This window comes from Pleurodeles waltl, chromosome 4_1, assembly GCF_031143425.1.
Source record: "Pleurodeles waltl isolate 20211129_DDA chromosome 4_1, aPleWal1.hap1.20221129, whole genome shotgun sequence".
NCBI lineage: Eukaryota > Metazoa > Chordata > Amphibia > Caudata > Salamandridae > Pleurodeles > Pleurodeles waltl.
The window spans coordinates 159,039,734-159,063,512 of NC_090442.1; the positions used below are offsets into that span (position 1 = coordinate 159,039,734).

A 23,779-nucleotide genomic window follows, 5' to 3' on the forward strand; every position below is an offset into this window, starting at 1 on the left:
ATTCTCTGGCTTCATCACGGATGCATGGAGTGTTCAACTTTGTCATTTGTCAGTAACATTTACAAAGGGCTGGCAACACAAGTAAATGTTTTTATAACGCCAAGTAAATTTGTAAAATATTACACATCAAACAGTGGAACAAATTGCCAAGTTTCAATAGCATTCCTTTACAAATGTTTGAATCTATATAAATTAGGGTAAGCGCTGGGAGCCTTTGCTAGGTGAACTACTACCAAATCATAATGCCCATGCACATACTAGACAAATTAGTTACAGGAAACTGATCACATGCAAATACAAAAGAGGAACACTTAATATATTCCACGATTTCAAAGGGAACAAAGTTTGAAAAGGAGTTGTGAACAAAATACTGGTCTGCTTGCATGCCAAAACAACCTCCGCTCAGCTTAGGTCCAAGTTTGCCAGCCTTGGGATATTCATTTAATGTCAAGTGGTTCAGAGATTACCGTCATACAAATAAGCAAGACTATCAAACTATAGCCACTAACTTTGGCAGAAGTAACCTTTCATCGCCACCAAGCAGATCACAGAAGACAACTAACGGGTTGAAACTATCATCAGAAAGGAGTAGGAGTACCTGGGTCCCTTCAAGTAAAGGTTGCGACGCAAGGCTGTCCCATTAATTAAATAAAAAACTTTTTTTTTTTAAATCTCAGCAAAAACACTTAGCTGTGCGGGAGAGTGGATGCACAGCTGAGCGAGGGCTTGCTCCATAAAGCAAAGGGGCAGTGCAAGAACATTTGCATATTTGTCCTTTAGGCGCCCCCGAGAGGGCAGGGGCACCATCAAATCATTATGAGTCTGCTGCTGCCAGGAGTGCAGAAACTCAAAGAGCACTTCATTCATTTCCAAAAATTACTTTAAGTCTCCCGGGATTTGACATGGATAACCCCAGCAGATGTTTCCACACAGCTTTGGAGTGTAACATGTTAAACGGAGAAGAAAGATTTGTGCACACAGGTTGTTGAAGTTAAAATGCTCTATTGACAATGACAAAGTTAACGTTGAGCCAACATATGTACTAATCAAGGTCATGGAAATGCTTTATTAAAAATCACAAGGTGACATTAAATCATTACATGTTTGATACTGTCAGAACATTTCAATGACATTTAGAAGTCATGTATGCACTGTAATGCCTAGTACTGTGTAGAGTACTGACTGGGCAATAATTTATTGGGTGTTTGTTGCGTCGCTGCGAACTTGGGTACTAGCCCACACCACCTCCCAAGAAGAGGCTTTGAACTGCCCCGTCTCATTAACCTGAGAGGGTCAAGAGCTACAACAGGATACGTGGTTCCCAGTAGATGAAGACTGCAGACTTACTACTTGTGAGGAACTTCTGTCCTTTGCAACTAGCAACCCACTTTCTTACCATATTGTAGAACAATAACGTATGCACCAAGGGTGATCTTGCTTCTAAAACAGATTTTACCCTTCAATATGTGTGCTTCTAAAGGTTTTCTGCAATCCTACTGATGTTGCAACTTTCAGTTCAATATGCTGTCAACTAACGTGATGTCACTAAGGTGTAAATTAACTACCACATTCTCGCTCTGTAGTGAGTGCACCAAATTTGATGTCTCACTCTTGCAGAGTTTTCCAAAGGGGTAAAAAAAAATTGTTCCTTAATGTTTTTTTGCATCTTAAGGTACATATACACTCCCACAGCTGTTACACTAAGTAGTATTAGCACACTGAAATGTTGGGAGCTCCATTGAAAACAATGGAATGTTCTGGGCTTCTAATGGCCGGTAGAAGCCCGGAGCACCAACATTCCAATGTTCTCATTCACATCTGTTGCTGTGAATAAAAGCTTCACGGAGTGCAAGGGGATTTCAATCCCCTAGGGATACGTGAGGCCTTTGCGTTACTTATTAGAAGATTCTGCTCTCCAGTGGTAGAATGTTCTAATAGCCTTACAGCCCTTCGTAGAGGGGCTATACTGGCATTAAAGTCACAATCCCTTATTAAAGGCTAGGCCTTTAACGCTGGAGCAGGCCTTTAAAGGCTGGTATAGCCGGCTATATTTGACGTCTAAATGTGCTTTCCAACTGACTGTGATAGTACAATTATGCCTACTACAATCCTGCTTACTCTGAATGCAGAATGATTTTTCACCTCAAAGGATTCTCACCCAAATGCATGAAATACTAATGCACACATTTTAAACACCTAAGGTGGCATCTTTGTACCAAGCATTTTGTCACCTAAATGTGATTTTGTACCCAAATGATTCAAGCAACTCCTGAAAATAGGTAAGTTCTGAAAACTGACTTCACACTTGCCTTGTAAGCAGAACTCCCACACTTTCCTAGGTCCATAATAGTAGAATGTCAGCTTTGGACACCAAATGTTAGCTACAATATCCTTTTTGTCTTTTGGGCCCTTGTAGGAAAGTACCATCTTGCCTGGCATGTTACCCCCATTTTCACTGTATGTATGTTTGTTTTTGCCTATGCGTCACTGGGATCCTGCTAGGCAGGACCCCAGTGCTCATAATGTATGCCCTGCATGTGTTCCCTGTGTGGTGCCTAACTGTATCACTGAGGATCTGCTAACCAGAACCTCAGTGTTTATGCTCTCTCTCTGCTTTAAAATTGTCACTGCAGGCAAGTGACTAATTTTACCAATTCTCATTGGCACACTGGAACACCCTTATAATTCCCTTGTATATGGTACCTAGGTACCCAGGGTACTGGGGTTCCAGGAGATCCCTATGGGCTGCAGCATTTCTTTTGCCACCCATAGGGAGCTCATACAATCCTTACACAGGACTGCCACTGCAGCCTGAGTGAAATAACGTCCACTTTATTTCACAGCCATTTTCACAGCACATAAGTAACTTATAAGCCACCTATATGTCTAACCCTCACTTGGTGAAGGTTAGGTGCCAAGTTACTTTGTGTGTGGGCACCCTGGCACTAGCCAAGGTACCCCCACATTGTTCATGGCAAATTTCCCAGACTTTGTGAGTGTGGGGACACCATTACACGCGTGCACTACATATAGGTCACTACCTATATGTAGCGTCACAATGGTAACTCCGAACATGGCCATGTAACATGTCTAGGATCGTGGAATTGTCACCCCAATACCATTCTGGTATTGGGGGGACAATTCCATGCATCCCCAGGTCTCTAGCACAGAACCCGGGTACTGCCAAACTTGCTTTCCGGGGTCTCCACTGCAGCTGCTGCTACTGCCAACCCCTCAGACAGGTTTCTGCCCCCCTGGGGCCTGGGCAGCCTGGTCTCAGGAAGGCAGAAAAAAGAATTTCCTCTGAGAGAGGGTGTTACACCCTCTCCTTTTGGAAATAGGTGTTAAGAGCTGGGGAGGAGTAGTCTCCCCCAGCCTCTGGAAATGCTTTGATGGGCACAGATGGCGCCCATCTCTGCATAAGCCAGTCTACACCAGTTCAGGGATCCCCCAGCCCTGCTCTGGAGCTAAACTGGACAAAGGAAAGGGGAGTGACCACTCCCCTGACCAGCACCTCCCAGTGGAGGTGCCCAGACCTCCTACAGTGTGTCCCAGACCTCTGCCATCTTGGATTCAGAGGTGTTGGGGGCACAATGGACAGCTCTGAGTGGCCAGTGCCATCAGGTGACGTGAGAGACCCCTGCTTACCTTTCTCAGTAGCCAATCCTCCTTTCTCGGCTATTTAGGGTCTCTCCTCTGAGCTATTCCTCAGATAATGAATGCAAGAGCTCACCAGAGTTCCTCTGCACTTCCCTCTTCGACTTCTGCCAAGGATCGACTGCTGACTGCTCCAGGACGCCTGCAAAACCGCAACAAAGTAGCAAGACGACTACCAGCAACATTGTAGCGCCTCATCCTGCCCTCTTTCTCGACTGTTTCCTGGTGGTGCATGCTCTGAGGGCTGTCTGCCTTCACCCTGCACTGGAAGCCAAGAAGAAATCTCCAGTGGGTCGTCAGAATCTTCCCCCTGCCAACGCAGGCACCAAACTTCTGCATCACCGGTCCTCTGTGTCCCCTCTCTTCCTGACGAGCGTGGTCCCTGGAACACACGAGCTGGGTCCAAGTGTCTCCCACACTCCAGTGGCCCTTCTGTCCAAATTTTGTGGAGGTAAGTCCTGGCCTCCCCACGCCAGACAGCAAACCTGTGTACTGCGTGATCTGCAGCTGCTCCGGCTTCTGTGCACTTTTCCAAGGATTCCTTTGAGCACAGCCTAGCCTGGGTCCCCAGCACTCTGTCCTGCATTGCCCAACTTGCTGAGTTGGACCCTCAGAGTTGCTGAGCGCCCCCTCTGTCTCCTCCTCCAAGGGGCAACATCCTGGTCCCTCCTGGGCCCCAGCAGCACCCAAAATCCTCCCCCGCGACTCTTGCAGCTAGCAAGGCTTGTTTGCGGTATTTCTGTGTGGAAACACTCCTGCATCCTCCAGCACACCGTGGGACATCTTCTGACCAAAGGAGAAGTTCCTGGCACCTTCCATTGTTGCAGAATCTTTGGCTTCTTCCACCTGGAGGCAGCCCTTTTGCACCTTCATCCGGGGTTTAGAGGGCTCCTGAACCCCCCCCCCCTGGACACTTGTGTGACTCTTGGACTTGGTACCCTTCCTTTAGAGGACCTTGGGTCCAGGAATCTGTCTTCGGTGCTTTGGTAGCAGTTGCGGTTCTTGCAGAATCCACTATCTCGACTATACTGTCTTTCTGGGGCAGTAGGGTAACTTTACTCCTACTTTTCAGGGTCTTGGGGTGGGGTATTTTGCACACCCTTACTGTTTTCTCACAGTCCCAGCGACCCTCTACAACCTACCATAGGCCTGGGGTCCATTCGTGATTCGCATTCCACTTATGGAGTATATGGTTTGTGTTGCCCCTAGGCCTATTTTTACCTATTGCATCCTATTGTGATTCTACATTGTTTGCGCTACTTTTCTTACTGTTACTTACCTGATTTTGATTTGTGTACATATAATTTGTGTATATTACTTACCTCCTAAGTGAGGGTATCCCCCGAGATACTTTTGACATATTGTCACTAAAATAAAGTACCTTTATTTTTAGTAACTCTGAGTATTGTGTTTTCTTGTGATATAGTGCTATATGATATAAGTGGTATAGTAGGAGCTTTGCATGTCTCCTAGTTCAGCCTAAGCTGCTTTGCCATAGCTACCTCTAACAGCCTAAGCTGCTAGAAACACCTCTATTCTACTAATAAGGGATAACTGGGCCTGGCACAAGGTGTAAGTACCACAAGGTACCCACTATAAGCCAGGCCAGCCTCCTACAGCCCTGACCTAGCTGAAATATCACTATTGACACTGCACACTAAAACTATTAAAGAAATTAATTCATATTTGCACAGATATGATTTTGTCCTACTCCTGTTGATGTTGTAACCACAGGTGATTTAACACCTAAATGGGATTTATTCTCCTGTACTTTACCTACTTGTATGCTGCACGGGGAAGGTCATTCACCTTGATGAACCAAAACTGAGGCCATATAGATGCAAACATTATACACCTTAAGTGACAGCTTACTATCTTTTCCTTTCTCTCTGCTGAGGTGATACCCCGCAATTTGTAGCTGTCCTACACTGGATCTGCTTCAAAAGATCAAAGGCCTCCATGTTGTTTGTGTGATTTTACTTAAGCCAACAAACTTAAAACTGAGAGCTTCACATCAGATGAGACTCCAGGGTGCATTTTTAAATCAGAAAACCTATTGTCCTAGCCTATCCAAAGCTACCATCAAATACCACAAACAATGAGCTTGGACACTGAACCAGAAACATTAAACAGTGAAAAATACATTTAATCTGACCTGACCTTTCTTTTTACTAAGTACATACCAGAGTTAATCAATACACTATGCTTTATCTTAGTCTCAAAGAATAGAAAGGAGAGGTTCTGAATTCTGAAATGGAGCATCGGCCAACTGCAGACTTACTGTAATTGACTTACAGTAATTGAGATTCAGAGACATGAGACTGAGGGGAGGTTCTACTCGACAGAAGGTGTAAAAAGGTTGGAAGGTAAGAAGAGGGTCACCAAAAAAAGAAAGGAGAGGACTCAGGCAGAAGTAAAGATCAAATTGCCACGCAGGGTTTTAGGCGTACTGAAAACGCAATCAGAGGATGTAAATTGTAGATAGAAACATGAAGCTCTCATGCTCACGGAAATATAGCACTAAGTATAAACGGGATTCAGAGAGTACACCTCATTTAAACATTAAAAGCCTTAGCAAGTTGTTGCAAAAACTAGGACACCGCTTTTTAAACAAAGCTTGGAGTATCGCATCCTCTGTACAGGGTCAGTACTCTGTACAAAGGAGTTTGTGAGGGAAGATCTGTAGGAGAGAGACCTTTTCTGTACCATTTTGTATAGAGGGTTTGTTTCACTAACACACAGAAATTTGTTATTTGGCACTGGCTGAAACCGTCTTGCCAATGTGCAGTCAGATTTGTACCCTGTTTTCTCGCCTAATCGCATCCCTGTTGAGTGTGGTTGTTCATGTGGCCACTGTAGTATATACACTGTTCGTATAAGCAAAGCAGAGCGATGTAAGGTTTTGGGTTCCTTTTTGAAAGCCCCTGGCCTGTTCCTGTGCACAGGATGGGGGTTGACGTTTTCCCAAACAGGGGAAGTGTATCAGGCGAGATGCATGAGGGAGGCTACCTCCATAGTGAAGTAAGGACAAAGAAGACACGGCTCCTATAGAAATATGACTAAGTCATTTTGCTGAGAAATGTCTTGGTGAATGGCAAAGTTGAGGGGGCTGCACTCGCTGTTGTTTAGAGTGAGAAGGGTCGGTTAGGTAAAACTAACCTTTTGTTCTCTTCTAGTTCACTGTCCTGGTTGAATGTTCATATCCAGATGCACACAGTTCACACATCTTTGTGCTTTTGTCTAGGGACTCTAGGCTGGAGACTACTCCACTGTCAGAAGAATGATTACCTCATCACACAAAGGCTGTCTCATGCAGAACAAGGTAGAAAGGCAATTGAAAACGGAAGCCACCCCAAACCAATTCTCCTGACTGCAGATCTTTGAAAAACAATTACATTAAATTATGTAGCAGCCATTTCCAATAAAACACGTTTTACGTATTTGTAAGGTACTAGCTTGCAAGGCATTTCACAAGTTGTCAGTCTATGTACGCAGACATGATAGCTTAGAACAAACTCAACATATATATGTCATGCATTTTTAAAGTGCAGGCACATTCTCTGCATCCTCAACCATAAATCGTAACTTGGTGAACATCTGAAAATCAGGTCACAACAGAAGCACGTTCAGTGTTTAACCTTTAAGTGCTGGAGGTTTTCCTAGATAGTGCTGAGCCCTTTTTTGGCTTTTTGGGTTAGTTTGGTTTTACAGCTCCAAAACCTTTTCCCCCCACATGGGGAATCCACACCAAATGCATTTTTTTTTTTTTTTGCAACTTCCTGGGGATTCTAAAAGTGCCCAGGGTTTCTGGATTCCCCTGTAAAGACCGAGAAAATAGGCAAAATATAGCTAAATTTTGAGTTCCTTGGGGGAACAAAAAAGGAAAAAAAGAGCCCTGGCTAAGTGTCTATTTGTCCCTAAAAATGCCATCAAACGGTTTGCTGTGCTAAAGTAACCGCCTTCCCAGCTTCCATGATCATGCAGCGCTGAATAAAAAAAATCTAATTTTTTACAACGATTTGGCATCTTTCCTATTTTTTTGCGCTCTCAGCCTTCTTCCAGTTTGTGGTGGAAACCAGTGTAAAACCCGTGGGTGAACAAGAAAAGCCACAGATTTCTGAAAAACAGACAATTCATTAGATCTCTCAAGGTTTTCAAAAAATAAACTTACTGTTGAAATAAAGAAATAGTGAAAATGAGCAAGAAAAAATGTCTATTTGTGACAACATTTTCATCTGTAACTGTCACAATGGTCAATTTATAAAAGCAATATACCAATACGTCCGCTAGACCCTTCAGGTTGCAAAGATATATAGGATCTGTAGGTCCGCCAAGAACCCAAGGTACCAATATCCAAAAACTAAGCTGCACTGTACAATGTTTTTTTGTTGTGTGCCTAGTATAGACCAATTCAAACGGTCAAATATGTAAAGTGAAAAATGGGTATCAAGGACACCTATGTATTTCTGAAATGAACACAAGATATGGAGTTTAGAAGCAGTTGTTATTTGTACATCTTTGAACTTGTGGGTACCCGTACTAGCATGATTTATAGGGTATTTTTAAAAATGTCTTCTTCCTTACACACTGGCTTACATTTGGAAGGCTAAAATGCAGCAAAATTAAATTGGTAATAACAAATGTTCTACTACTCTATGCTCCAACGTCTGCCGACAAAAAAAATGTATCACACTTGTGTGGGTAGGCCAAGTGCTCGCAACAGGAAAAGGGCTAAAACTCTACATAGTCATGACATTTTTACACTGAGAACTGTCGTTTTTTGTTGCAAAGTGGGTGGCTGTGGATGATAGGCACCTACGGGAACCTAGCAAACTTGCACATTTCCTGAAAACTAGGCACCTGGGGGAAATTCAGGGGTGGCGTGATTTGTTTGGCTTACAAGTTTTTTTTTTTACCCAGAATCCCTTGCAAACTTTGACTAAACAAAACACATTTTCCTTACATTTCTGTGATGGAATGTTTGGAAATCTGGGGCAGCCACATATTTCATACCACAAAAAGGCCCTAAAGAGTTACATTGGCATATAAGCAATTGGGGGTAGCTGTGGTATTTGGGGCCATGCTATAGTGCCGGCCATGCAAATCTACGAACCACAGACGTTCTTGAAACCTAGACAATCAAGGGGTTCCAGGATGGTGTGCCTTGCGTGGATCCTATGAGGTGTTCTTATAGCAGGAACAGATCAATTGGCTTTGGTTTTACCAGACATGTGAGAAAGGTGTGTGTTTTCAGTCAAGGTTTACAGTTTGCAGAGCATTGTGGGTAAGAAAATGTTGCAGGATCCACGTGAAGCACACCACCCAGGACTCGCCGGGTGTCTAGTTTTCAGAACTGCCTGACTCTGGTAGGTTTTTCTAGGTGGCAGCCTACCCAACCAGTAGGAGGGTAAATAGCCCTATCCACCGCCTGGGGTGGGGGGGGGGGGGGGGGGCAGAAATTATTTTGGCCAGCAAGGTGGGGGAGCGCATGGGCTACACAAAAATAAATACTGCATAAATGCATCCCTGGTTTCTAGTTGCTTTCTTCCCTCCCACTCCTTGTGGGGAGGGGAAGTTCAGGTGCAAACCTAAGTAAATACCCCAATATGCCCAAGAGGGGACAGGTGGGGGGAGGGGCATGACCATCCCCATGGTGGGCATCCCCCACCCCTATATTCATTATAAAAAAAAAAAAATTTAAAAAAAAAAGAATCCCTTGTTGTCTAGTGAGCTTTCATTGGGGGTAATCACACCCCAAGGGTGGGCAGAAAGACTGTCAATATATTTGTTGGGGGTGGGAGCATGGCCATGCTCATAGTGGCCAAGCCCCACCCTATATGTATTTTGATAATAGACTCTAGTGGGCGGGGGTGGGGGACAGTTTGAGTGCAATCACCCCCATATACCGGTTGGGGGCGCAAAGTCTGTCACAGTAGCTTTTTGGGGGGTGGCAGCGGCTTGGCAATTATCCCCGTCTGACCCCAGGGGGACAGAAAGATTGGTCTAGTAGGAGTACAAGCCCTTGCCCAAGGGGCCGTTCCCTCAAAATCTTTGGTGTCCAATGGGTAGATCCCTGCTTGGGGTTCGCTTTCCCATGGCAATGCCGAAGCAGTGATCCACTGGGCCATCCTGACCTTTCAAATTAACAGGTGTTTGCAAATCCTCCGCTATGCTTCTCTCCACAAGCCAGCTGTGCCCGCTCACCTCTACCCATTTGTTAATAGGGACATCATGCGAGTACCGGGCTGCCGAGTCAGAACTGCCCTTCTGGAGGGGGTCTCCATCTTGGTACTGTTTTCATGACACTGAGTATCTTTTTTACAAATGGTCAAGCGACTGAAACCCAGGAGATGTGGTGATGAGGGTTAAAATGGCTTCATTCCCAGCGTGCTCACTAAACCAAAATGTGTGATCCTGTGTAAATCATTCAATCTGTCTCAACATCATTTGATACAGTGCAAATACTGAGAGCACTTAGGAACATACAACTCACTCCTGAGAAGCACTGTAACGTAACATTAACAAAGACAGGTCAAAGATAGTTTGACTTTCCGACTCCCCCCCCACCCCCCCCGTTTCCCAGTGACCCAGTTAAACTCTGTGTGCCCCATTATTCCTTACTCCATGTGTCCCCGAAACCTTCAATTCCAACTCCAGACAGACAACATGCAAATATCCCAGCGAGGCATAGACACTGGACCGATTCAGATGTGTCTAAATGACCTCAAATTAATAGAGACCTGGATGAGTCATTCTAGCTGAAAAACCCAATGGTTTTAAAAACAGAAATCTTGGTTGTAGCACCCCTGAACATATTGACGAGATAGATGTTAACACCACCACCCCCATATTTTCGAATAATCCTACCTATTGAGAATAAAGAAGGCGCGCGCGCACACACACTAGGATGCAGACTCCACTGAAGTCCAAAATCAGCCAATGGCTAAACCCTCAAGCAGACTACAACAGCAGAAACGTCACCATACACAAAGAACTGCGTCCCAGGTGCTCGGACTTGAAGTTACTGAAAGCTCCTTACACACAACCAGGGCCACGCAACCCTCAAACATCCCCCAGCAGAGACCAGCACGGGCCTCTACCAAACCTCCCCCAGTACGGGCCTCTACCAAACATCAAGCAGAGACCAGCAAAGGCCCCAAACTTCACCCGGCACGACAGAGGCCAGCACTGGACTGTACTGCAGCTCCCTGCACACACCCAGGGCCTGCCAAACCACAACTATCACCCAGCATGGCAGAAACCAGCACTGGCCTCTACCAAACATCACCCAGCACAGCAGAGAAAAGCACCTGACTGTACTGCAGCTCCCTGCACGCCCAGGGCCTGACAAACCCCAAGCATCAATCAGCACAGCAGAGACCAGCACAGGCCTCTACCAACATCACCCAGCATGGAAGGAACCAGCACACCCCAAGAGCAAAGGAGTCATCACCCCAAAACTGCCACTTTCTCCACTACTTCACCACCAACTCTCCTAATAGATGGCTCTACACCCGTCCAACTTCTGACTGCCACTGGCTCTTCTACCTCCAACTGGCACTGCATCTACTCCTGCAGCTTCAGCCAACGAACCTGTCACCGGTACACCATCCTCCATCTACTGACTCTGCCACTCGCTGCATCGCCCGGTCTCTGTCCAAAGTGAACATGCAATTGCATTATTATTACGTTATTTAAATATCCAAAAAAAGTTGCTTCAATATGTCGAATTGAATTATTTTAGACTTACACACATTTGCACTGAATAAACATGCTTACAGGAAGGTTTCACGAATTTCTTGCCTCCAATTACTTCTAGACTAACCACAATAGACACTTACTTGCTTTCTGAGAAGTCGTTGTGAACCTTTAGAAGCTTATTGTTCCTTTCTCACAAGCCATACTTGATTTACTCACGAGTAACAAGGGGGTTATGTTACACATCTCATAAACGTGAATTCTAACAAGTGAGGTACTTTAGCTCTTAAGGTCTGCTGTACAAAACCTAAGCCAAAACAAGCAGAACCACTGTCTGAGATAACTGAATTGTGTCTAACATATGCCATACGCCGAAGAAAAACAACAATCATGTTTAAGAGGATGACAATTCCACCTACTCCAGGGCCACAGGCAACCACACTATAAACACATTTAAACAAGCACTTGCAAAGTCAATAGGTCTGGCTTTGGCTACCAAGCTATGACTTTGACAATGCTCATTTCCTTTGAATGGTTTTTAGTAAAGGAGAAGCAAAAAACACTCAAAGATGACCATCTGAGCATGTTCATGCATGCAGATCCGTGCAGCAGCCCCCCCCGCCCATAAATGCACTTGTTTTACTTTATCAAAAATCATTCAATGCTGAATCAATGAAGAACTTTTATAGTGCAAACTTTCGCCAAGGGCATAATGCATCATGACAACTTAGAACTGAGAAACTGTCGAAAGAGCAGTGATTTCAACAGAAAAGGTGGCTCAGGAGGGCCTTTGTGAAACCCATAAAATTGTGGATTAAGGTCAGTCAAATAGGGAGGGCTTTCCACACTGAGGGAGGCAGCACTGGATGAGCACTTCCAACAGCCTCCATCCCACCTCCAACTCACTTTGGCCTTTGAGACCCCCCGGAGCATCACCAGCAGAGGCAACGAAGCAACCGAAAGTGGTAGCTTATATACCTGGTCAGCAGCTTTTCTCAAAATAAAGGAGTGGATACACAAAAATGCCTGGCGGCAAAAACAGATTACCTGAAAATTGATCAGTTTAGAAAATGGTAAAAGTGCAGTCCGGATCATGCCTCCGACATCCTATTTACCTTGATGAGATTAAAAACAAACTCACTGTCATATTCTGTACAAGTTGTAAGGTTTAGAGACAGTATGGAGACCAAAACAGCATGTATTAGCATACAACAATCAGGAGATAACAGCGGTGTTAACTGCACAGGCCCTTAAAAGTGGAAGGTAAAGGGAGTAACCACATCTGGAAAATCAGGCAGAGCGTGTTTTTTTTATATGGATACACAGATCGAGGCCACTATCTAGCCCGAAGTGGAGGTTTTGTTTCAGCCCACTGGACTGGGTGCTTCTTCCACAAATAATAGCCAGGGAACCGAGAACCTAGAAGAAGGTGCGACCCAACAGCAGTACATCTGATGAGGAAGAAATGGAGATTCAGAAACTTGTTCATGCAGTGCAAGAAAGCCTTCAAACTTTCTTCCGATATGCATCCACTGGTTTTCTAACCTCAAAATTTGTTTGGTGTCATCAGCAATGAGATTCTCTAAAGCCAGAGCCCTTAATGATGGTAGCAAGTGGGCAACAATAACTAAACAAAATGAGACAATTATGAGCTTTGGTGAAAACCACACGTGTGGCATGGGAAGGTATGTGTGTAACAGCCTAGGTCTTTTGGCGCCCCATATCTGTGCGATATGGGAGAACAGTGCCCCTCATCACATTATGCAAAGGGGCCCTCCTCATTTGGCATTACGCCACTGCCGGAATGGAGCAAACGAGGGAAAGGCAAGAGACTGTCCTTTTTCTTTCTGGAAGGTGCCAAACCTTGATATCACACTTCCCTGCAAATCCACTTACTCAATAGACAATCAAGATGGCTTTATCTACAATGTCAAAAGCTGAATACAGGTCAACCATAGTAAGGTAGTTGAGGATGCCTTCATCCAGATTCAGTGTGAAGGCATTCAGCACACAAGTCTGAAACTCATCTAAAGAGGATCTAAGCGAAAGCGTCTTCGAAGTGTCCAGTCAGACAGCAAGTAAGAAACTTCTCCCTAATTAATTAGGAGGTCTCCACCTCCACCCCTCCCCCTGCCTTTTCCAATACCAAGGGTTTGGTCGAGGGAGACATAGGGTAAAAATCACTGCACAGGACCGGTTAAAGGAACAGACGATATCACAGTAAAGAAAAAAACAAATTTGGTAAATGGATCCGAAGGGGACCACTTTTGAAAGATGTGTACATTTGATGTATCCGAATTAATGGATAAATGAAGACTGAGAAGCCGCATTGGCTGTAACTAAGTCATGGAAAATCAATTTTAATGAAATACAGATAAATCGAAAAATAAAGGAAACATTTTAAAGAAAAGATAATTTTAAGGAAAGAGCCGTAATGACATTAAAAGGGTGGCATTAAGGACTAGTGAAGGTTTTTTGGGGTTCAGGTATGGGTAATGTTTAGAGGTGATAAAGGATTTTTATGGGTGGCGTTCAGACATAAAAAGGGGATTTTAAGGTTCAGAAATGGGTGGAGTTTAGGGGTGTCCTTTTAGGGTTCACAGATGAGTTTAGGGGTGTGAGGTGTTTTTAGGGTTCAGGAAAGAGTTCCGTGTAGGGGTGTTGAAGAATTTTATAGTTTGTGGACAGGCAGAGTTTAGGGCTGGAAGTGTTATGAAGGTTCAATGATGGGTAGTGGTTGGGGTGGTCAAGTGTTTAAGGGTTCAGTATTGGGTGGAGTTTTGGATGGTGAGGGTTTTTTAAGGTTCAAGGATGGGTAGAGTTCAGGGCTGGTGAGGAGTTTTTAGGGATCCTGGATGGTGGTGTTTAAGGGTTGGGAGCTTTTTAGAGGCCAGAAATGGGTGAAGTTTGGGAGTGGTGAGGGGCCTTCAGGGGTCAGGGATAGCTGGGTTTAGCCATTGAAAGGGTTATTTTAGGATTTAAGAATGGATGGAGTTTAGAGGCAGTGGGGTTTTAGGGATCAGTGATGGGTGGCGTAGAAAAGGTTTTTAGTGTTCAGGGATTGGTGTAGCTTAGGGATCCGGGATGGATGTACTTAGGTGTAGTGAGTGTTTTTTAGGTTTCTAGAATGGGTGGAGTAAAAAGGGCTTTTAGGGCTCGGGATAAGTGTAGTTTAGGTGTAGTGAGAGGTGTTTAGAAGTCAGGATGGATGGTGTTTAGGGGTATTAAGTGATCAGCAAATTAAAAGCATTCGAAGTAAATCTGAAATGAGGTCCAATTAAGTAAAGCACTGAAATATCTCCAACAAAATATTTTCTGAAAGCAGGACCTCCAGCCTTTACATTTACACCTTAAAAGGTATCTGACAACAGTCAATTTCAAACCAAAAAACATTCTATGAATTGGTTTCTATGAAAAGATAAATACTATTCATTCTGAACTTCTCCATTAAACAGTTTAGGTGAAAAGATTTCTCAGTAGTGGTATTCCGTTCAATCATTTTCGATGAAATCACATACATATGAAATTCATATAAAATACTGGGCACAGGCACAATGGAGAACCAATGGCTGAAGTGAGCTGACCCGCTGCCATATGCTACGTGGTAGGCAGAAGCCAAAATCTGAAAGAAACAACAACCAATGCACAACTGACAAAGGCAATTTAAGTAAGTGTATTTAAACCATTACCTTTTGCTTTAATAAAAAAACATGAAAATACATTCAAGAGGCATCTCTAGAAAGGGAGTACAAATAAAAATACAAAAAACTTAGGATGATTCCCCACTGCACTGGTGACTGCCCCTAGGTCCAGAAGGTTGCAATTTGGGGCACTTCTTTTTGAGGCAGCAGCTCTACAACTATAGAGGTAATCAAAGAGCTAGCTGAGAACCCCTGCCTGTAGAACGTCTGCCAGAACAGTACTGATTTCTTGGGACCTAGCCAATCCTGCATTCAAAAAATAAACTCTTTGGAGCTGTTCAGATCAATTAATTCTGGTGGTCAGACACGTTATTTGGTCATTTCTGAAAAAAGCAACGTGGACTGAAATAAAAACCTCCATACGAGTTTACATTGGGGTTCCATGCATGGAAACAGTTCCGTAAAAGTCTCAGAGATGGGATGCCATTTTCTATGTTGGAAAAATAAAAATCAACTTATAATTTACAAGTCTTCTAACAGATGTTCTCTTCTGGTTAGCCATGGTCTATACACATTAGCATTTTCCATCTGGCAAGCTGTCAGCATACATGAGCTCGCTCGGCTGCACTCACAAAACCTAATTTACATCTGAAAATACTACTGAGATTATAGGCTCAGGGGCATACTCCTAGAAATGCAAAGCATTAATCAAACATCTAGGAAATTCTTCAACACTCTCCTTTACTACAACCTTTGGGCACCAGTCACAAACTATATTCAAACCACTCTGGCTTTGAAAGTTTCTATACAAACATCACTCAGCACAGAGTAGCCTCGAAAGATATTTCGGCACTCAAAAGACCAACCATGACAAGAGACCGCAACAGCATATTAGTGCACAGAAAAAGAGAAGAGCAAAGTTTAAAGAGCTTTACAGAGAGTAGGATGATTAATACTAGCATGAAGATAGAAAAGGGTGCCAATTGCATCAAATCTGCTACCACTGTTTCACTGTCATGCCGTTGAACAGCCAATAGACAAGCAGAGAATGATGTTAATTTCCTAGTAACAGTTTAAAGACAGAACAGGAGACCAATAAAGATCGCACTGGAACTAGGTGATACTTAAGAGTCAGTGAGAGCAAGCGCTGGCAAAGCCAACAGGTTTCATCTATGGAAGATCTACTGGCTTTGGCAATGTTTTTTTTTTTTTTTTTTTTTTTTAGACAGGTCGCACAGCATCACATGCTTCTGTACAACATGGCTTAAAGAAAAAGCACAATGACAGGGCCAGCGTTTATGGACTTTAAAAAAAAAATAAAAAAAAATTATATATGTTTCAGCATGTTGCACAGCAGCTCGTGCTGCTACGCAACATATGTCTAAATAACACATTGACAAAGCCAAATAGCTCTTTCATATGTGAGATCTATTTGGCTTTGTACATTTTTTTCTGTGGTGGTTGGGAGGGTTAAATGGAGTTGGGGGAGCAGAGTTAAGAGGGGGAAGTAAGATGATGGCCACAAGAGTGGGAGGAGATTGGGAGAGGGTACCAAGCCAACGGATTGGGAGAGGAGGAAGGGGGCACCAGGACATCATGAGGAAGGCAAGATGGGGCAAGCAACATGAAGGAGGGGCAGAAAAGGGAGGGAGGGGCAAAACCACTGACGGTGGCAGGGAGCAAGCAATAACGGGAAGGCGGTCAGAGGGAGATGGGAGGGAGCAAGCAAAACCACAGACAGCAGGGGAAGGTGGTGGACCACAAACACAATCAATCATTCTGATAAAGTGCAACAACAAAAGTTAAAAGAAAAAAAAAAAAAATATATATATATATATATATATATATATATATATATATATATATATATATATATATATATTTTTTTTTTTTTTTTAAAGTACCTGCAGAAGTGTGTGGCTAGTGAAAGGCCACTGGCTGCGGACGAGAAGCTGTTAATTCATGCTCCCCAGCAAGGACAGACGCATGAAGCTCAAGATGAAGGAGGTTCTGGTCAATGAATAGTAAGGAACCAAGAGAGATGTCAAAGTCAACCAGTGGTAAGTAATGGGTGGGCCCTAAGCCCCTTTTGAGTTTTTTTTGTTTACAAGAGATTTTGCAAGTCACAGCACGTGAGCTGCCCCAGGCGAAACCAAAAAGGGGAGCTAGTGTGAGCTGTCAAGCTTACCCAAAATGTGATCTAGAGCCCAAGCAGTAGCTTGCAGAAATATTCTGAACTGGCTGGTTTGTGTAGAACACACTTCCCAAATATCCAGCATTGCCATAATACATCCTAGTAAAAGTATTTTGCTAGGTAACAGGTTTTTCCTTTTCTACAAGGAAGCAGGGGACAAACGTTTTGCAGAGACCTTGAGGCAAGAAAAGAGGATGTCACATGTGTGGGGTTCGAATGACAGCATGGAGTCAAAAATGATGTCTGGATTCTTAGCCCAACAGAACAGGAGGAAGCTGCTAAGAAGTGGCCAAGGAGAAGCAGTTCCTCTGAAAATCAGTACTTTAAGTCTTACAAGTAACCTTTGATTGGGTATCAAACATCCAATGAACTATGGCTAGAGGATAGTTGAGGAAATGCTGTTGACTGGATTTTGCCTCCTTCAGAAACCACTAAGTGTGACCAGTGCAACAATAAAACTAGATGCCAAATGATCTGGTAAGACCTCCAAATGAGGTCATGCATATATATTAAATGGTGTGGGGATCTGGGAAGATCCGAGGGACACCATACTCTGGGCTTGAAAAATCCAAAAAACCACTCAACCACTCCGAGTCTTATTAGTTGACACTGAACAGATGTTTTCTTCAGTTGAAAAATGGGTGGGCAATAAAATATGCCTTTAAATCTGGTTCTTATGTCACATTTGCTCTGTGTTCAGCAGACAGAGGTCAAAAGTCAGTTTTTCTTACTATTAAGTTTCCTTCTGACTGCAGAGTTCCAGGACTTTGTAAGGCAAACTGCGTGACCTGCTGCTTATACTGTAAAATAAAAGGATACAAGCTGCAAGTTAGTGGAGAGGTTTTTGGACATTTCTTGGAAAGTTACTGTGTGTAGATGCCAATATGCTACCACATCATGGTTTAGTAATATATTTATTAAAATTGAGCATTTAAACAAACTGTGAAACACTCCTGCCCTGATGGCAATGTTAGTAAACTGAAAGAAGTCCTAGGTTATGTGCGCTAGACCTCATGGATATGTGGGCTAGATTCTTGTTGTGCATGCAGCAAACTTTTGGCTACTTAATCAAATAAAAGTTTTTTTTTTTACTGCAGAAATGCTGAGCTCACATATTTGAATGTACACTCATACGCGACAATGAAGAAAAAGACGACTGTAAACTATTTGCCTAGGATCACACAATTTGAGACTCGTTTACAGGTCAAGTACATTATAGTTAGATTATATTATTTAAGTTACTCGACCTGCAGGTCTAATAACATTTTTATGATTTTTCGAGCCCTGATACTGCAGTTCATAGAACCTCAAACAAAGCCAGGAGAGAGTGCCTGCTCCTTACTAGCAAGAAAAAAAATGTCAAAGTCTAGAGCTCTACCCCTTCCTAAAGTCAGTCTCCTCACCCCCTTGGATCAATTAAAAAAAACAAAAAACTGAAGATTGTATTAACGCCTTCGGAAAGGTCAGATAGAAATAAAGCCACTTCCATAACAAAATAGAGAACCATATAAGATCATCAAGTGCTACCATAAGTACAGAATTTGATCCATGGACATAGCGAAATCAACTTGAACTGGATCAAGCTATGTCCAAGCTTAAAGAAAGGAGATTTGAGTAGTGTGTAGGAAAACAGAACATAAATGGAAATAAAATTGATAAGAAGCAATGGGTCTCCTACTGCCTTTTTCAGAGTTTTTTTCTTCTGCAAGTAGGAACCATACATGGGGAAAACGAAGGGTTACAAACATCGGTAAGTGTAATAGCAACCGTGTGAAGACCCACGTGAACATGTCACCTAAGAAGCATATCTAAAGGAGAACCAGATTTGGTAGGATAAAGAAAAAAGTTTATGTCATCAAGAGAGAGGCGCTGTAAAATGGGTAGAGAGGGGTTCATTATAATCGTACCACATAAGGAAAGTGCCTGGTCCAGAGCAGCACCCAAAAAACAGATCCACGATCTTGGAAGAAAAAAAGAAGAGACAAATAGGCACAAATTTTTGAGGCCATGATAGTTGGCTTGCCCACTGCAGGCTAGAAAGCTTTTTAACAATTTTGAAGATTGTTTTAAAAGAATTCAAAAAATGATCTTTCTGTTCTCATTAAGTGCATGGGTTTTAGTCATTATTGATTTACACGTATACCTAGCGAGGAGATGCAGTTTTTAAAATAATCACAAAAAGTGCACTGCAAAATGCACTTCTCGTTATTACATGATGTTTTGAGCAATTTGAGAGAATATTATACCAAACGCTATTGATAAGCTGCCTAGGCCTAGCATTATCTTTAAGATGAACCAACAAGTCAACAGCAGTTACAAGCCAGTTACTAAAAGCACCCTACTGCAAGAGGGTGCAGCTGGAACTTGACCAAAGCAGTTACAAAGCTACTACACATAATTCGGGAACAGAGCCTCAAAAAGTATGAAATAGGGCAGGGCTGGTTGGGACTAGGAGCAACACAGTGAAAATAGAGAACAGCTGGTTCGAAGCAGGAAAATACTGCCTCTAATGTTTTCAACTGCAGCTAATTAAACATGTGGTCTGTGCGGAAGGCTCTGTGGCGAAACCTGCTCCTGGAAAAATAAAACAAATTGTGAAAAACTCCAATTATCAAATAACAAACAGAAAACAGAAACAGGACGGTGAGGCAGGAGTACTAGAATAAATTACTAAAATATCTTGTCAGTGGAGCTAGGCTCTCTAAATACAAAAATAATTTTAAAAAAAGGGAATGAGCGAAAGGGAAGATAAAAGCATCAAGTGCAGTAGGACCAGCCAAGCCTTCACAGCTGCGGCTTCAATGGTGGCTGGCCAGCATAGGAGCTGGCGGATGCGAAATTATCAGGGCGTGGAAGATTTGAAAAAAATGTACACCTTCTATGGCAAGTGTCCCAGATAAAACATAACAGATTTATAGCATTGTATGTAGGCTGTGGTCCCTTTCAAAGCATCAAATATAGAAACCTCTTGATTTAAAAACAGGAGAATGATTGCCGTCTGGATCCCCCTTGCCAGATTTCCATAGCGTCCAGGGGTCAGTAGAAAGTGCCGAATCACCACGGCTTCCATAGCCAGACTAAGATGTTCAGAAATTCGAGGTAGTAGCTCTCCCCCTATTCCAAAGAAAATATATAGACTGGTTAAAAGCCTGAGCCCTGCTGTTGACAGATAAAGGTCTGAAGTCCATCTTTATAAGACTTGCCATTGGACATGTGAATAAATCTAGAGGGAGTGGGTGGGAAACATATACAGACCTTTAACTCTTAAGAGGTATTTTTATCTGGATATGAAGAAAAGTCACGCATTCGTTTTTTGACTTATTTCCAAAAGCCACCATCTGTTGGAAGTATTGACAAAAACGCCCTTAAACACCTGCTCATCTCATTTTTGCTATCCGTTTGCAGACCTACCCTACTGCATTTTTAATAGAGAACTGCAAACTGAACAAACCCGTACGGGGAAATATGCAATGCTAGAAGAAACATTACAGACATATTACCTCACGGCACTGTCATGAATAGCAACACAGTAGAGAAGGAAAAATGTAACCACACCGATTTATTTTGCGAAGTTCCTTTTAAAGGGCACTGTGCAAAGCTTTATCTAATCATAGTAACACAATTGTGAGCACTTAACACGTACAAAGGCATGGTGCAATCACCACAGACTTTCCTGAACTGTGAGATACAATCCGTAAAGTCCATTGTTCTCTAGTTGTGAGAACCGTGTACCATTCTGTATTAAGACATGGACTGCTTTACTTTAGGAAAAATGAGATCAAGACATACAGTGCACAGTCAGTCTTACCCAGAAGGTCCTGAACAACTGCCGCAGCCAGGTTAATGATGTTGCTCGGAAAGGACGCTATAAAATCAAAGTATTTCAGCTATGGAACAACAACAAAAAGTTATTTTTGCTTCTGTATTGCTATCACTTTGAACTCATGCGGTGGTGTGCCCACAATAGTTGTGAAACGGAATCATCTTTGCTAGCCCCAGTCTTAGCAAACTGAGAACGAAGGCCTGTGCTGCACCAAACACAGCATCTGCTCCTGAATTTATTTTACGAAAGGAGCATGGATTGGTCCACCTGACTTGCGATGTGCTCTCAGAAGCAAGGGCACAGTTTTGGAAAGACAAATAAGGTGTTCTTCCATGGTTGTAGGAGACAAACTAGTTCATGTAGGAATGGCCATAATGAGCTGTACACAACACAGTGTAATGAGCAAGTGAGCTTAGGAAGCTCAACTGCCCGGCAAGATTTTGTTAGAAACAGGCAATTACTACACTTAAACTTTTGACTGGTTGGTGAAACAGAGAAGAGTGTTTTGAGAGCGAGAATAGATAGGCTCCAAGTAGGTATGTGCGCAGAGAATATTTAGGAGTGAGTTTGTGTTTGTTTTGGGGGTTTCTGAGTATAGGGGATATGTGTGCACATAGGAGAGTGAGAGTGAGAGAGTGTGTGTTGTGTGTGTGTTGTGTGATGTGTGAATGTGCTTCCACCTATCCATAACTGAGCAGAACATATTTTCACACAGACCCACGAGCAACTCCAGGTTCCAATATGGTAATGCCACGTCTAAAGAGCCATTCTGTACGACTAACAAGGGGAAGATTCAGTTTACAGTTTTAGGTCTGGTGTAAACCAAGGCATTTCAGTTTTTTTGGAGGGGAAAAAAGATCAACTTGAGACATTGTCAAACAGTATCCCACAAGAGTATTTTGGCCGTTTAGATGTATCCGTTCATTTCCATTGGGATGATAAAGGGCCTATTTAAGATCTGAACTGTTGATTTAGATGCTCAGAGGATGTCTCTGGCCTTTAGTCTTAAAACTGTTGCTGTCACTTGATGTTGAAAAATTGTCTATTAATTCTTAATGCCCTGCTGCTTGAGAATGTTTCCTTTTATATGCTATCTGTAATATTAATCTGACAGCCTTTGTCTAAACAATAAACTTGAATAGAACAACACTGTTTTAAAAAGCTGGTTATTGTGCTTTAAGTACGTTGTGAATTGAACTTTCAAGGAATACGAAAACACGACCTTATTTTGGAATACTTAGCTGAATTGAATTTCATTGAAAATCTATAAGACTCAAAAAAACAAGTTTGGAATGCGGTAATTTTTTTTTTAACCTGGTTTGAATATATTTTAGGTCTAAATATCTATTGTGCAGAGTAGCAAGAAATACCACGGACGGGGCGTTTGTTCCTACAAGTAGTATTCATGCCTTTGCACAGCAAAACATGACCTATTGGCTTTGCCAATGCTGGTTTATTACAGGCCTGTGCAATACAAAACAGTCCTTCACTTCTGGCATAGCATAAAGATTGGGGGGGGTTCTGAACATTCCAGACTGGATTTTGTACTTTGCCTGAACATAACAAATTAAAAGAAAGTCAAATCAAACTGCAGCCACGAATTGATATTAACATAAGTAAACAATTTACTACTTCACCTATTAGGAAAGGTCAGAAGTAGTTTACCTTCGCGTGACCTGAACCATTGATCAAGCACAAAAAAAAAAAAAAAAAAAAAAAAAAAGATATATATAGCGTCGGTGCCAGCATCAGGGAAAGGACCTATTCCCAATAAATCTTCATGCCAGCTTAACATACAGGTTAAAGATGCCGCACTCACAGAATTCTGTGATGAATCTTCTTTTATTCAACAAGAAAAAAACCCACCAAATAACACCAACGCGTTTCGACCTTCCCGGTCTTGATCACAGAATTCTGTGAGTGCGGCATCTTTAACCTGTATGTTAAGCTGGCATGAAGAGATTATATATATACATGTATATATACATGTATATATACATGTATATATACATGTATATATATATATATATATATATATATATATATATATATATATATATATATATATATATATATATATATATATATATATATATATATATCATCTCTGCCCAAAAAATCTTTCTTTCTGAAAGTGCTTTTCAAGGAACTCTAGATAATTACGTTACTACTCTCAAGACTTCTCTCAAGACAACTGCTAATGACAGACAAAATAAAATCGAAATATGGACGGAAGGTTTGGACCTCTGAGCAAAAGAATTATCAAAAGTAAAAGCTTAAATATATATTTATTTATAAAGTAGGGTAACAATACAAAAAAAAAAATGTTTGCTCCGGCTCTGGCCAGCTGGCTACCCACATTATTGGTTCAAAAAAGTCCCAGCTCTTCGTGTCTACATCCACGGTTCCTCACAGTCGAACCTTATTGTTTTTTGCACTTCGGGGTCAAGCAGCTATTCTCCAACCCAGGGTAATGCAGATTAGGGCACAGAAGTTCTACTGCTGGTCTGCCACTGTAAGAAGTGAGGCAGCGCCCATAAGAATGCAAGGAACCAGCGCTAGAAGTTCGAAGGGCACTAATAGGCCTTGCCTTTCAGGTAATCAACAAGGTTCCCTGGTAAATATCACAGCGCTGGACAGTCTGTGCACGTTTCCAGACGTTATGGAAAGGATGAGGCTAACAGGCCGGGGTTCTCGATCCTGTTCAGAGTGATGGAACCTTGGCCCATGTTCTTAAATTGCAACTCTTTCAGTAGAAAAAAACAC

At 42.5% G+C, this 23,779-nt stretch overlaps 1 protein-coding gene across 1 annotated transcript in view; it reads right to left on the reverse strand.

Moving 5' to 3' along the window:
* Positions 1-23,779, reverse strand: part of MTPN (myotrophin) — a 237,953-nt gene that overhangs the window by 103,995 nt on the left and 110,179 nt on the right. The gene's annotated exons all lie outside the window — the stretch shown is intronic.